Here is a 14645-nt window from a genome sequence, read left to right on the forward strand (position 1 = left end):
TCACTCCACAGACACTCTTCGAGCCCTGGCGCCGCCCCAGGTGCGGCCGGCCGGGGAGGGACCTCGGGAGGTTGGCTCCAGGGCGTGACCAGCACTTGCCCAGTCCTGCTCCGCCAGCCACCTTCTAATGAATTTCCTTTCAATGTGCACTAATCCGTGCACTGGGCCTCTAGTATAACATGAATTATTATAAAATAAACCCCCTTTCAAGTATATCAAACAGATTAGGTAAGTGATAAATGACCCATTGTTCTCCCTCTAATTTACTTGCAAATTTAACATCCTAGTTTCAGTTTAATAATTTGTGGAGAGCCAAATCAAGGTAAAATTTTTAATATAAGTACTATTAACTAAACCTGGGCATACCCAAAAAGACTTGGCTTTAAAACTTACTGAATTCCTGAACTGGCACAAATAACTACCATTTATTAAGCAATTATTACAAGTTAGCTGCGGTGCTAAAATTTTTATAAACTCAATAAAAATTTTAATACCTTTTAATACCCACTTAATACCACAATTTGGCAAATAATTTCCTCTTCTGTGAAAACTATCAGACCAGTGTATTCTGATAATGAATACAATCATATATTAAAGGCAAAATGAAATGTAAATGGTGACTTCACTGTAAGCCACTAGTTACATGACTAGTTTCAGCAAGCCAGTTTTAGGACAGGAGATTCAAATTCATGCCTTGGAAAAACTTATTAGCTTGAAATGAACCCTTAGGGTCACCTGTGAATAATCAAAACTATGTATTTTATATCTGTGAATGTTAAACATCCACTCTATTTTCAACTAAAGCTACAGTGGATCACAAAGACTGAGACAGACACCCAAGTGAAGGTTTAGTGGAATCTTAAGTCTGAATAATTCTATACTGATTCAACCTTTATTTCTTCTTCCTAATCTCTAAATCTAACATATATATTTTACTACTGTCCTATAATAGTTACCAAACTGATGGGTCTTACAATGTCAGTGACTCAGTTCTCTTTTTACCTCTTTCCCACATCAAACACACACAGCCATACTGTGTATCTGCTTGGCCTCCAAGATCCTGAATTCTGAAACTTCCCTTCTGATTAACATCTATTAGTGTGTGTGTGTGTGTGTGTGTATATTTGATTTTTTTACAGAGAGGAAGGGAGAGGGATAGAGAGTTAGAAACATCGATGAGAGAGAAACATCGATCAGCTGCCTCCTGCACACCCCATACTGGGGATGTGCCCGCAACCAAGGTACATGCCCTTGACCGGAATTGAACCTGGGACCCTTGAGTCCGCAGGCTGACGCTCTATCCACTGAGCCAAACTGGTTAGGGCTCTATTAGCTTTTAAAAAATTTTTTTTCTTATTGACTTCAGAGAGGAAGGGAGAGGGAGTGAGAGAGAGAAATATCAATGATCAGAGAGAATCATTGACTAGCTGCCTCCAGCATGAGCCCTACTGGGGATCAAGCCCACAGCCCAGCATGTGCCCTGACCAGGAATCGAACCTGTGACCTCCTGGTTCATAAGTAGATGCTCAACCACTGAGCCATGCTGACAGGGCAACCTTTTTAGCTTTCTTGGTCGTTCATTTGTCTGAACCTGTGCTTACTCTTCTACTAACAAAAGCCAAATCTTTAACAGTAGTTCATGGTCTACTGGTCCTATCCTAAGCCCAATTGGCTCTCCATCCATTCTGGATGATTCGTTCAGCTATTTCACTGATGTGCTCAATTGCACCTTTCATTTTCTTAACTTGTTTGTCCTTATGGATACATCATAATCACCTAGAAAAGCTTGTTAAAACAGCTCCCAGAAGACAAACCTCTAGAGAATATGATCTCTTTAGATATTGGATGTTGCCTGGGAATTTGCTTTTGTGACAAGTTCCCCAGGTGATTCCATTATGCACTCAGGTTTGGGACCCAATGCATTAGGACCTTACTATAGAAATTATCTTTCTTACAACTTCAAGCACTCCTACTTCAAAGATCCTTTTATTCAGCCAACAAACATGATCACATTTCCTTGGACTTGCTCCAATCAAGTGATTATTATCTTCCCAAGTGGACTCCTTGCCTGAAAGAATAGTTTATATACACAGCCTACTGCATCAACCTCTAACTTCGTAATCTCTTGCAATCTATCCTTTTTATACTCTATTGAAACTGCTTCTGTATCAACCAAATTCAATGGCCTTTGTTCAGTCCTCCTCTTCCTCTTTGGCCTATCATGCAATGATATTAACCACTCCTTCCTTCTTGAAATTCTATTCTCATCAGACTTATCTACCACTTAAGAGTCTTGATTCGCCAATTCTCCTTCTCCTAGTTACTCTTTCTCTTCTCATCCTATAATTGTTGGCATTTTCCCCATTTCCATACCCTGTACACTGGCATTTTTATCTAATCATCACATAACATCAAGTATCACCTTTACATAGGCTATTTCCATATCTAAATGTTTTGCCCTGATTTTGGTCCTGCATTTGTAACTATCTATTACAAATCTCCATGTATATTAGTACTGTCCAACAGAAATGTAAGATACATACATTTCCTAGCAGCCACATTAAACAAATGGTAAAAAACAACAACAACAACAAAAAACCAGGTTAAATTAATATCCAAAATATTTTTCAACATGTAACCAATATAAAAATATTACTTTGATATTTTACATTCTTTTTCAGTGCTATATCTCCTAAATCTGGTATATACTTTTACATCTCAATTCAAATTAGCCACATTTCAAGGGGCCAGATCTAGAGGAATAGCAGAGGCTACATGTCACAATAATTACGGAAGCTTTATGTCCAAACTTGAAGTCATCTCCTTCCTGCCCTAACCTGTTCCTTCTTCTGAAGTCCCTAGTTGACTGTGGAAGTACTTTCTGTTATGACTAGACCTTAAACTTCCACTGGGACTGTCCCTGCTCCCTTCCCCTGAATCACTGTTGAAGTACGTCATTTTCCAACCTCTCTCACATATAAATGCTCTTCTTGACTTTCACCATCAATGCCTAGTTTAGGCTCTCATTATGTATTTCTTAGATAAATGTAATTACTTCCTATTTCTTGAAGTTATATAAACAGAGGGAATAGCAACCACATCTTTGCTCTGTCCACTAAATACCCTTATCTTTTTATTATAATAATTTAAAACATTTTCACTTTGGTAAGTAATTCAGAACTGTAGATAATGTTTTCTGATGACTAAGATTATTCTGAAGGTTAAAGAGGAAATGCTGCATGGTGGGTGAATAAACATTGTAAGAGTAATATGAAGTATGCAGAGAATGAGAGGCAATGAAAGCATATACCTTAGTACTATTATAGAAGCAGTAGAGCACAGGATTAACTTTGGATTCAGAAAATCCCTTCCTCTCCGAAAAACTCAAAAAAGACAAAGTGAGATAAAAAAGTAGGTCTATAAAGATTATTAAAATATGCCGTATTATGCTGAATTTCTCATGTGATGAAGAGTTTACAATATTGTCATAATCTTTCAGACTATTCAAACAACACTATTTGTTAGTACTTGTGGGATCCATGACTCTTGGAATGAAGTGCAAATTTCTAGTCTAGTCTTTAGATTGCAGTCTGATATTAGGGTTCCTAATCTTTTTTGTTTTTAATTTCTTTATTGATTAAGGGTTCCTAATCTTATATTCTCTGGACTATAAGCCTATCCTTGGGCACTAGAATATATTGAAATCTGATATAATGGGAATGAAAATTGTAAGCCTGGAGAATACTGCTTACAAAGCAAGCACACAAACTATGGGCTGGCTTTTGAGTCCAGACAGCATTTATTTGGCTCCCTCAGAGCCTAATTTCTGCTTGTATGGCAAAAGAAATGGCTTCTATATTGGGTGGGGGTAAGGGGGAAAGATCAATGGACAGAGACAACAGGGGGGTGAGGGAATGACTGGGGGGGGATTTGGGGGGGTAATTGGGGGATGAGGACACATATGTAATACCTTAATAAAGAAATTAAAAAAAGAAATGGCTTCTATAAACTATTAACTCTAAGCTAATTAATTTTTTTTCTAATAGTGTGTTTCTAATTTGAATTCATTTGAATTTTAATGTGATTTGTATGACATCACCATTATCCACCAGATAATTCTGCATTGTATATATACATATAAATTTTGGAAAATGCAAAAGAGTATTAAAATGAACTAAAAGAGTTCACAAGTTCACAGATTTATTTTGGAGCTTATAAAGAAGTGAACATCTTACCCAACACTCTAGCCCCATTTCCTAGAGGTAATTACTATCAATAGTGTGTGAGGATAACATTCTAAATTATGTTTATGAAAACACACATACATGCATACATAAACATTTATACATATGCGCATATATTATTAAACTTTTTTTCAACAAAAACAAAACCATGCTATTTAATTTTCTATAACATGCTTTTACTCTCTTAATATATTTGGGGCCCAGCCAGTATAGCTCAATGGTTGAGCAACGACCTATGAACCAGGAGGTCATGGTTCAATTCCCAGTCAGGGCACATGCCCAGGTTACGGGCTCAATCCTCAATAGGGGGTGTGCAGGAGGCTGCCAATCAATGATTCTCTCTCATCATTGATATTTCTATCCATCTCTCCCTTCCTCTCTGAAATCAATAAAAATATAAAATATATATATATTTGTGGACATACACTAAAAGAGTATATACAGATCTCTTCTTTCTTTAGTAAACATGCCTTAATTTATTTAACCAATGCCAATATTGATGAACATTTAGGTTTCTTGTGATTTTTTTGCTATTACAATGAGCTTGCAGAAAGCATTTTGAACATTAGTTTTAACTCATGCTCTTATACTGTAGGGTAGCTCTTGGAATTATAAGTACTTTATATTAGGATATACTAGTATGCAGCTTATTATTAGATGGAGAGTCCAGATTACTCTTCAAGAAGGTTGAACCTATTTACTCTCTAACAACAACAGAATGCATCTTTCATATCTATCTTTCACTTTGCACTCATAATTTCTATTTCCTTGAGGTTTTCCTATTTATGTGATAATTCTTCCTCTGAGCTTCAAGATACTTAATTCAGTTTTCAACAATGTTTCTGAGTTCCAAAATCTCTTTATTTTTCTGATTGCTTTTTAGTAATGATTTCTCTAGTCTCCCTATAAATTTACATTATTTTCTTTTAGAGTTATTTTTATTTCTTCCTTTAAGGATACAAGAGTCATCCATTCTGATTGTTGTTTTATAATATTTTTTAATCTGATAAATATTTTTAATGTAATATGCTCTGCTCCAATGACAGAAATAATTCCTTTTAAAAATCAGTCCAATGAAATATCATCAGTCTAGAAATTATAGTAGCTGTTATATATTCAATAATAACAAAGAAACTACTAATTCATTCAACAATTTCTGAAGCACTTCATATTCATTTGGTACCATTCTGAGTGACAGCACAGAAATCAAGATGAATATGGAGGGGAAGAAACCTAACTTCAATAGATTGTTTAAACCCGTTTCTTCCCTCACCACTTACTCTTCTTAATAACCTGTGATCTAAGCATTTTAAGGGTAAGAAGGCTGAGGCTTACAGAGATTAAATACATAGCCTGAAGTCACACAATCAGTAAATGGTAGAGTTAGAAACAAAAAATGAGATTGACTGATTTCTATGCTCTTTCCATTATAGTACACTGATACTTTGAGAAAGTCTCCAAGGGAGTCTAAATTCCAAGGAGGGACAGACATAGGCCAAATACATAAAGAATAACAACAGTACATAATAAAAAGCGGTAACTGCCATGACAAAGAAATGACTAAAGCATTTTGAAATTCAGAGAAGGAAAGATTAGCACAGGCTAAATAAGGGATGGCTTCACAGAGTAGGCATGTGAACTGGGCTATGAGAAATGAGTAGGAGTGAGTCATATGAAGATACAGTGAAGAAGATCCAGTGTGCCTAAACGAAGACAGAGAGGTGGGAAAACGCAGGTGCATGTTAGAACATTATGCTAAAGCATAAATGTTTTAAAGGAGTTAGGGGGATGGTAACAAAAGATAGAGCTAGGATGAGAATCTGGGGCAAAGTCTAAATACTAAGCATTTGTGAGTGGCCAGGTGAGAATATTTTCCTTCAATTTTTCCACACCTTTGAGCTTCCATATATATATATTTTATAACCAGTTTCTTAACTGCTCTTTTTGTCTTCATTTTACCCACTCTCCACCTATTTTAATACCTTACTATAACCCATACACTCTTTAGATTGCTGTCTTCTAAGAAGTAACTTATGACCTCCTAATCAAAAATTTCAACAGCTTCCCTTTAGTGGTAACGTAGACCTTAAGAGAATCTGACTTTGTTGACCATCTTACCTCAGACCCTTTGCTATCCCCAGACATACCAGATCTCCTCCTCCCCTGTTGATATTCTTTCTGTTTCCAGTGGTTTTACTTTTCCATCTCCTGCTCCTCAAATTTAGGTGCTTCTCAGTTGCCTAGTCTTAACCCTCTTCTTTTTCTTTTCTCTCTCTTCTTTAGAAATTTCATCCACGTTCAGTACTTCAATTCCATCTGTCTCAATGCAGTCCTTGTATAAAATCAAGATCGTTGGCCTGATGTTCTTGACACATTTCACTTTTAAGCTTAAGTTTATACTTCTAAATGCCAGATGGATACCTCTAGATATCCCATAAATGCATCAAGTTAATCATTTTAAAAGTCAGATTGATCATTTCGGCTCTTCAAAACCCACCACCTTATTTCTCTCTTTCCGATTTTTTATAAAATCACCAGAATGCTGGCTGTGAGGCCCACCTTCGGGTACTCCCTTACTTTCTACAGCTGATAAGTAATCACCCTTCTTCCTTTACAAAGTCTCTTCTTTCCTGTGATTAGTGACAGCAGTCTGGGCTTTCATGACTTAACTATTACAGTGTTTCCTATTTGGTCTATGTGCTTCTGTTCTGATGTTTCTTCCATTCATTTTGCACACTTATGCCAAGTCCTACAATTCTACTCCTCTGATCTTCAGATCTCCCTAAATCCTAGTGAATTGTGGACTAATTACTTTTCCAAGCATTTAATTCCCTCTCATGAGCTACCTTCAAACTACTTTTTCAACTTTATCTCTCACATATCTTCTATAGTTATAATAAATTTCAGCCAAAATATACTAGTCATAATTACCTTGGCAAACTTTAGGCTTCAGCACACCTTGGCAAACTCTGAACTAGAGCACACATACCCCTTTGTTCATACCATTTCCATGACCTAAAATGGTCTTTCTTCCTATTTCTGCCTACTAAAATCTTCCTCATCTTTCAAGGTTTCCTGGAGAACATGGCACTTAAGCATAGCCTTTGAGCAAAGTTACCAACCTCATTGGGTGTCAGTTCTTTCATCTATAAATTGTGGCTATATTCACTACATGTATTATAGTAAGACTAATGCAAATATTAAGTATTAATATTAGTAAGAACACTATCTGGTGCTTAGGAGGCAGTTTTTTAATGAAAAAATACAACCAACTCATAACTGTAAAATTACATAAGCAATTCTATATAACAAAGAGGGAATATGCTAATTGACCATCATGCCCTCACAAAGATGGTGGTGCCCACAGCCAATAAGGAGGGAATATGCTAATTGACTGCCACACCCTCAAATATGGTGGCACGCACAGCCACAAGATGGCGGTGCCCAGTCTCCTCAGCCCTGCAAGGCAGCAGGTGCGTGGCACGGCTAGGCCCACCCCAGAAGGGTCCAGCCACTCTGCGTGCCTGCCTCCAGAGTCCCCCGTCCCCTCAGACCCCCAGCCGCCCAGTGCCAGCCTGAGGTGCAGGCAAGCCTCGGATGTTGGCTGCCCAGCTGATGCCTGAGGTGCAAGCAAGCCTTGGATATCAGCTGCCCAGCCACCCAGGGCCGCCCAAGGTGCAGGCAAGCCTCAGATGGCAGCTGCCCAGCTGCCCAGGGCTGCCCGAGGCTCAGGTAACCAGGGCCGGTCAAGGCTTGCGCTGCCAGCAGTGGCAGCAGCAGAGTGGTGATGGGGGCATCGCCATCCCGCCCAAGGGCTCCTGAACTGTGAGAGGGGGCAGGCCGGGCTGAGGGACCCCCCTCCAGTGCATGAATTTTCATGCACCGGGCCTCTAGTTATATAAATAAAAATGATTTCAAGTAAAAATTGATGATAGAATGATACTAATTACTATAGCACTAAAGATGTCTACTCTAATGTTATTGATGGATTTTTTTTTCTTTTTAAAACTAACACCCATTACAAAATATTAAACAAAACATTTGGGTAAAAAAAGAAAAGTTGCCCACCTGTTGTGGCTTAATGGTTGAGTATTGCCCCAAGAACCAGGAGGTCAATGGTTTGATTCCCGGTCAGGGCACATGCCCGGTTGTAGGCTCAATCCCCAGTGTGGGGTATGCAGGAGGCAGCTGGTCAATGATTCTCTCTCATCATTGCTGTTTCTCTCTCTCTCTCTCCCTCTCTCTTCCTCCCTGAAATCAATAAAAAAAATAAAAACAATATAAAAAATCCTGGGGATCTTTAACATCCCATAAAAAAAGAGATGTTAATGAGAAGATCTACACCCAGCATCATTATGTGGCCATAAAAAAGCAATTAATCCTTCTTTGCCTCTGTTTTATCATCAACTAAGAAGAGTCTGAGGAGGGTATAAGTTAATATTTCTGAAATGCATAATCATAATATACACTAATAAGAGAGAAAGATTCAAATTGGCCGTACCTCTGCGACGCCCACCAGCCAATCAGGAGTGAGTATGCAAATTAACCTCATCGCCTCTGTGGAGACTGACAGCAGGGAGGAGGCAGCTCCCAGCACGGCCTGCTTGGCTGTTGCTGCGGCGACCCGGGAGCAGGGAAGGGCAGCCCACAGGCGGCTCCCAGCACGACCAGCTTGGTTGTCACTGTGGCGACCCAGGAGCAGGCAAGCGTGGCCCGCAGGCAGCTCCCAGCACGGCCTGCTTGGCCGTCGCCATGGAGACCTGGGAGCAGTGAAGCGCAGCCCACAGGCAGCACCCAGCACAGCCTGCTTGGCAGTCGCCGCGGTGTGGAGTAGGCAGGCCCCGCAGAGAGCAGAGAACCACGGCGAGCGGGCCTAAGCCGTCAGTAGGACATCCCCTGAGGGCTCCCGGATTGGAGAGGATGCAGATCAGGCTGAGGGACACCCCCTACCCCATGCATGAATTTCATGCACTGGGCCTCTAGTTATAATAAAAATGTGAAAAGTGATTATACTCTATAGATCATTTTATTTCAATTACTTTGGATTTAGGATCTTAAAGCCCATTATCTTAGGAAATGGTGAGATGTAGAATATAGAAATCTTCATCTTAGATACAAAGAAGTAGAGTGTAGAGATAGTGAGAGTTTTTTTCAATATTGCCCACATCAGTAATGGAATGGTAAACCTGATATAGACCTCCTAATTCATTATGCAGTTTCTCACTTAATCTGCTAACTACCCACTGAGTGAAAGTATATTTAAACTTGAGTACCTTATTTTTAAGCTAAATATTTTTTATGCAACAAAAGACACTATGAATAAGTGACTACATGGGAAAGTTTTTATAACTACAGTATGTTTATAATTTATCGGACTATTTATATTACTTTATAAAAGAGTTTGAAAATCTTGCAATTTTTTTTTAAATCATGCAGCTTTTCAATTTGAAATTGAAGTCTTAAAATGGCAATGGCATAATTTTCAGTCAGTTGTTATTTTTTCCCAGGTGTTTTTCTAATTTTCTTTAGTTTCTAGGAATGTGCCTTAGGAAAATTTTGAGTTATATCTGTTCTTTGTTCTTATGTCATAAGAAATATCTTAATATAATGGTGGTAAGCTCAAATATTGACCTTCTCTAACATACACCTTAAAAAGAAAAGGTAAAGTTGTCAAGACTTAGCATTTGATAAGTTTTTGAAGAGAACGTTAATCTACAAAAATGAATGAAATATGTATAAATTTCTTTTATAAGACAGTAAATGAATTTGCTTAGAGACCTTGTTAGGCAAGCTGACAGATAAACACATGTCCATTACACTGTTTTTTTGAGTCATGGATGTAACACTTGCAGTTAGCTTAAGCTTGCAATTTCCCAACATCTGATAATAATTCATAACACATGAAAATGATTGAAAACCAAACAGTACGCCCTTCCTGGTTTTTAGTCTATTGCTTTAATAACAAAGGTATCAAATCTGTTTTTAATGAAACAACAATTTGGCTGTTGATGAAATAATGAAATAGCCGTAAAAAAGGCCATTATAGGTATTAGAACTATAGATGTAAGATATGACTTTTAGACTTTGGTATCATCAGCAGTAGCAGAGATGCATATTTACCATATATCAGAAAGTATCAGAATATGCTATAGTTTCTACATAAATTTTGAAAATATATACATATATCCAGGAAATATCTAACCAAATTAACTCAGGGAACTCCCTGTGAGTCCAAAGCTCTGTTCTAGGTAGTATTGGCAGTATGGCTTTAGACAACTAAGTTAATCAATGTTAAGTCTCAATTTTCTTATCTGGAAATGAAAATAAGAGTAAGGCTGGAAGAAAACAATATGATTCCATGGAAATTACTTAGCATTTTTAATATGGTGCTTGGCCCAGAATATATACTTAACATCAGTTAGCTTCTATTATTACCATTATTGTTCTCACTTCAACCATCAACACTACTTTTATTCTTACTATTTAAAAACTCAGTTACCAACAAAATGAGACCTCAGGCTAATTAAAGAGATTAAAAAGGCAAATCCTTCTATTTTTCTCCTGGGTGCATAGATTTAAAAGCTTACTGATAGGTTTCTGCCATTGATGCACTGCTTGGATTTAAAAACATATGCTATGAAAATGGGAAATGTAACATTTAAAAAAAGTAAAAACTATAAAATTACCTAATTCTGGTCAGTAACACTTGGAACTGAATTGCTTATATTCTTTCATTATGATCTACTTGAAAGGTAAAAGTTAAACACAACAACAAAGAAATCTCTCTCTATATATATTTACATATATATGTTCACTAATTCTATGAGAGAGGCTAACAGAACCTACATTATTTTATTCTAAATGATCCTGGAAAGCTTCTATCAGAAGATAGCATTTAATCTGAGAGATAATGTTCTACAGGCCCTTTGTAATCTGTTAGACCAATATGTAGGAATTGAAAAACTATATACCTATCAGTAAGTACACTGCAATTTGGAAAGAAGGAGAAATCTAACTGTACCCATATAACACCTGTAGACTTATAATCTTACTCCTTTCATTTAAAAGATCACATTTATTTTTAAATAAAATGTTTGACATCAGATGTAGATTGTCATTAATCTTTGTAAGATCTCTTTCAAATCTTAAAAAATGGTACATATTTTCCAAAACAGACTAAACAGGACTGAATATTGCATAAAATCATAAAATGTCCATGACAATAGTAGATGATACTGTTCTTCTGTCTAAATACCAAGTAAGGAGTTCAGAATCAAACATGTTATTTCACAGCAAGGACTTGGCTTAGCCCATATTTCACAGAAGTGGAGCACATTTGTTGTGGCAGAAATTCGGTCTTTATCCATGTGTCTACTCCTCAGTCCAACTTTACAAATGATATTAACTCGTTATGAACAACAAATGAGATTTCCCTTTCCAGTAAGGCAGCATACTAGTAACCTGAAAACTCTCTTGCAATCAAATACCTAGAAATGTTGAATAAGTACATTAAAAAATACTTTTAAATGCATACCTTACTTAGCTCACTAAAAACGAAGGTGTTGAAAAATAAGGAAAGGACTGAAAACCAGAGTGAAAGCATCAGACCGGTTATTGGTACACTCCTGAGTTACTAGTCTCAGTAACCTAGGAAGGCTGAGTTTGTTTGTTTGTTTTATCTTTTATTCTGTTGCTTTATGGAAGGTAGGGGAGGGAGGAAGGCTGAGTTTTAACGTGGGGTTTTAACAATCAGGATACAATTGCTATTCCTATACACAAAGTAAGGATTCTCCAGTCATTGGAAGGATGGGAATAAACACATGTACTCAAAAAGCTTGTCTGTCTCAGGTTCATGCAGGTAAGCAGGCTTTCAAGCTAATGAATATTCTCACAGTACTATATAAGGAATATTTTTAATTAAAATCACCAGTGATAGTACTCTAATGCACCCCCTAGAACCAAAGGTAAATGCTATCTGAAGGAATTCCCAATCCAGATTTTACAAACTCCAAAGAGTTCTAAAATAAAATAGCTCCTATGAAAAATATTTCATAATATACAATGAAACAGGGGAACAACAGATAACAGAGCCTGACCCTCAAATCTTCAGACAATGCAAGAATAAAACAAGCATGTTTATTATATGGAGAGAATTAAAGAAAATAAAAAATTGAATTTAAGTCTACAACAATAACTGGAAAAAGAATCAAAACAACTTTTAGAAGGGATGAATAGAATAACTAAAGTTAAACTCAATGAAAAGTTGAATAGCTGAAAAAGAGAGAGTGAATTAAGAGATATATGGAAAGCATGAATAGCTTTGAGTTAAAAAAATCAACTCTAGGAGGTTAAAAGACATGGAAGACAGAGTGAGAAGTCCACTACATGTATAAGTGGAACTGCAGGAAGAGAAAATAAAGAGGCTAAGAGTGAGACAATAATATCTGAGAATTATCAAAAATTGATGAAAAACTTCAGTCTTCAGGTTCAGGAAGCTCAACGAATTCAAGCAGGATAAATAAAAAGAAAATTCAAATATAAGCATATCATAGTCAAGATGCAGAACACAATAGACAAAGTGATCTTAAAACAATCAGCATAAATTAATAAAGATAAATCATGTAAAATGAAGTTTACTTTATCATGAGAAGAAAGCAGTTATGGACTTACGCAACATAAGACATAAATGATGTCTTTTATTATAGCCATTAAAGTGAAGAACAAATAATGGCTGGATGCTTAAACAAAAATGATTACAAATTAATCCTAACTAGCTTAACTATTCCAAGAGGTCAAAGTTAAGCTTTATCAGTGATATTTACTGTGAGAACCTCATTGAGCTCTGGAAGGTAAATCTCAATATTGTTGAGGCCCCCCTGTGACTCGGTTCCCCCTGGAGTTTTAACTCTCAGATCTGTCCACACTGTGCTGCCAGCAATTCGTCAGTTACAGTTCAAATTTTCTATCCCAACGCTGTCCCCATGGTGGGTTCACTTGTGCTCAGGTATGCTACAACTCTCTGTATTTGTCTGCCTCTCTCCAAACTAGAGGGCAGGGATATGCCCAGTGTCCTCATCTCCCTTAGTGAGCCAAGAAGAGGAAAAAGCAAGGTTAAATAATTTTATTAAAGAGCATATTATATTTTACTTTATTTGAATGTAACATAAAAATATTAATTGGAAGTGAGACTAAAGAAATTTGTAAATTGTATGTAAATGTTTCTTTGTCTCAAAGAGATTTCCTACGAAATTCTTCCATTTCATAACATTTCAAAACATGTTATGAAAATGTTTAGAAATTGGAGTCGTTAAAAAATTTTCATGATTCAATTTTATGCTGTACTGATTAACTTCCTGCTCTAAAGGTTGAGGAAATTAGTATATGTAACATTTTCCCCCCACATTTTCCAATTTGGTTAGTTATATTATTATTTTTACACTGTCAATGTTCATAGCATTTATTTGCAGGATTTTCACAGCTGTATAGTCTTACTTTTTTATTTAAGTAGATAATTGTTTACCACTATCTCCTCAGCCCTGCACCTCTAGTCCTGAGTTCAAGCGCCATCTGGAATGATGCTCACTTACTGTCGATGACAGTTATTTCTGGATGTTTTTAGGTGTGTTATTTTAGGTTTCCTATTTTATTCTCTCTCTGATACATTGCCTTAATTTTTTATGAGTAGGCATCATTTTTACAAGAAACTAAAGTCACTTAGAAAAAAATATTTAATGAGCTACATTTATCACAGTATCTAACACAGTGATTCAATATGTAGTACATATTTAATAAGTACAGGCATAAACTAAAGGAGAAATGGTATCAGAACACCAATCCTGTAAAGCATCAGAGGTATGGGGGCTAGAGAAGAATTTTATGAGAAGATAGACATCTCAAACATTAGCACACAGAATAAAAATCACTAAGAAACTGCACCAGATAAAATAATGTCTAACTAAAAAGGATGAGGTCATTTTTGTGAAGGTCATACTTGCTTGGTGACAGCATTATGTAAATTACCTATGAAAGATTTCCCATTTCCCACAGTGTCCTTGGCTTACTAAGTTTGCTTTCCTGACATCAAAATGCTTTCAACGTTATATAAAAGATTGAAAATGTGAACAAATAAATTTTGTAATCCTCACCCAAGGATATATATTTTTTAAATTATTCATTTTAGAGAGAGAAGTAGGGAGTGAGAGAGAAAGAGAGAAACATCAATGTGAGAGAGAAACATTGACTGGTTGCCTCCCGTATGCACCCCAACTGCAGATCCAACCAGCGACCCTTCAGTGTATGGTAGACACGCCAACCAATTGAGCCACACAAACCAGGGCTAAACAAGTAATTTTTACATACAATATGTGGTATGGATTGAATAGGGGGAAAATGAGGCAGAAG

General features: G+C 36.8%; 1 protein-coding gene across 2 annotated transcripts in view; it reads right to left on the reverse strand.

The window, feature by feature from the left end:
- The window catches only part of CWC27 (CWC27 spliceosome associated cyclophilin), a 195349-nt gene that overhangs the window by 78061 nt on the left and 102643 nt on the right, over positions 1-14645 (reverse strand). The window lies entirely within an intron of this gene.

The sequence above is a fragment of the Plecotus auritus genome (assembly GCF_963455305.1).
Source record: "Plecotus auritus genome assembly, chromosome: 7".
Classification (NCBI taxonomy): Eukaryota; Metazoa; Chordata; class Mammalia; order Chiroptera; family Vespertilionidae; genus Plecotus; species Plecotus auritus.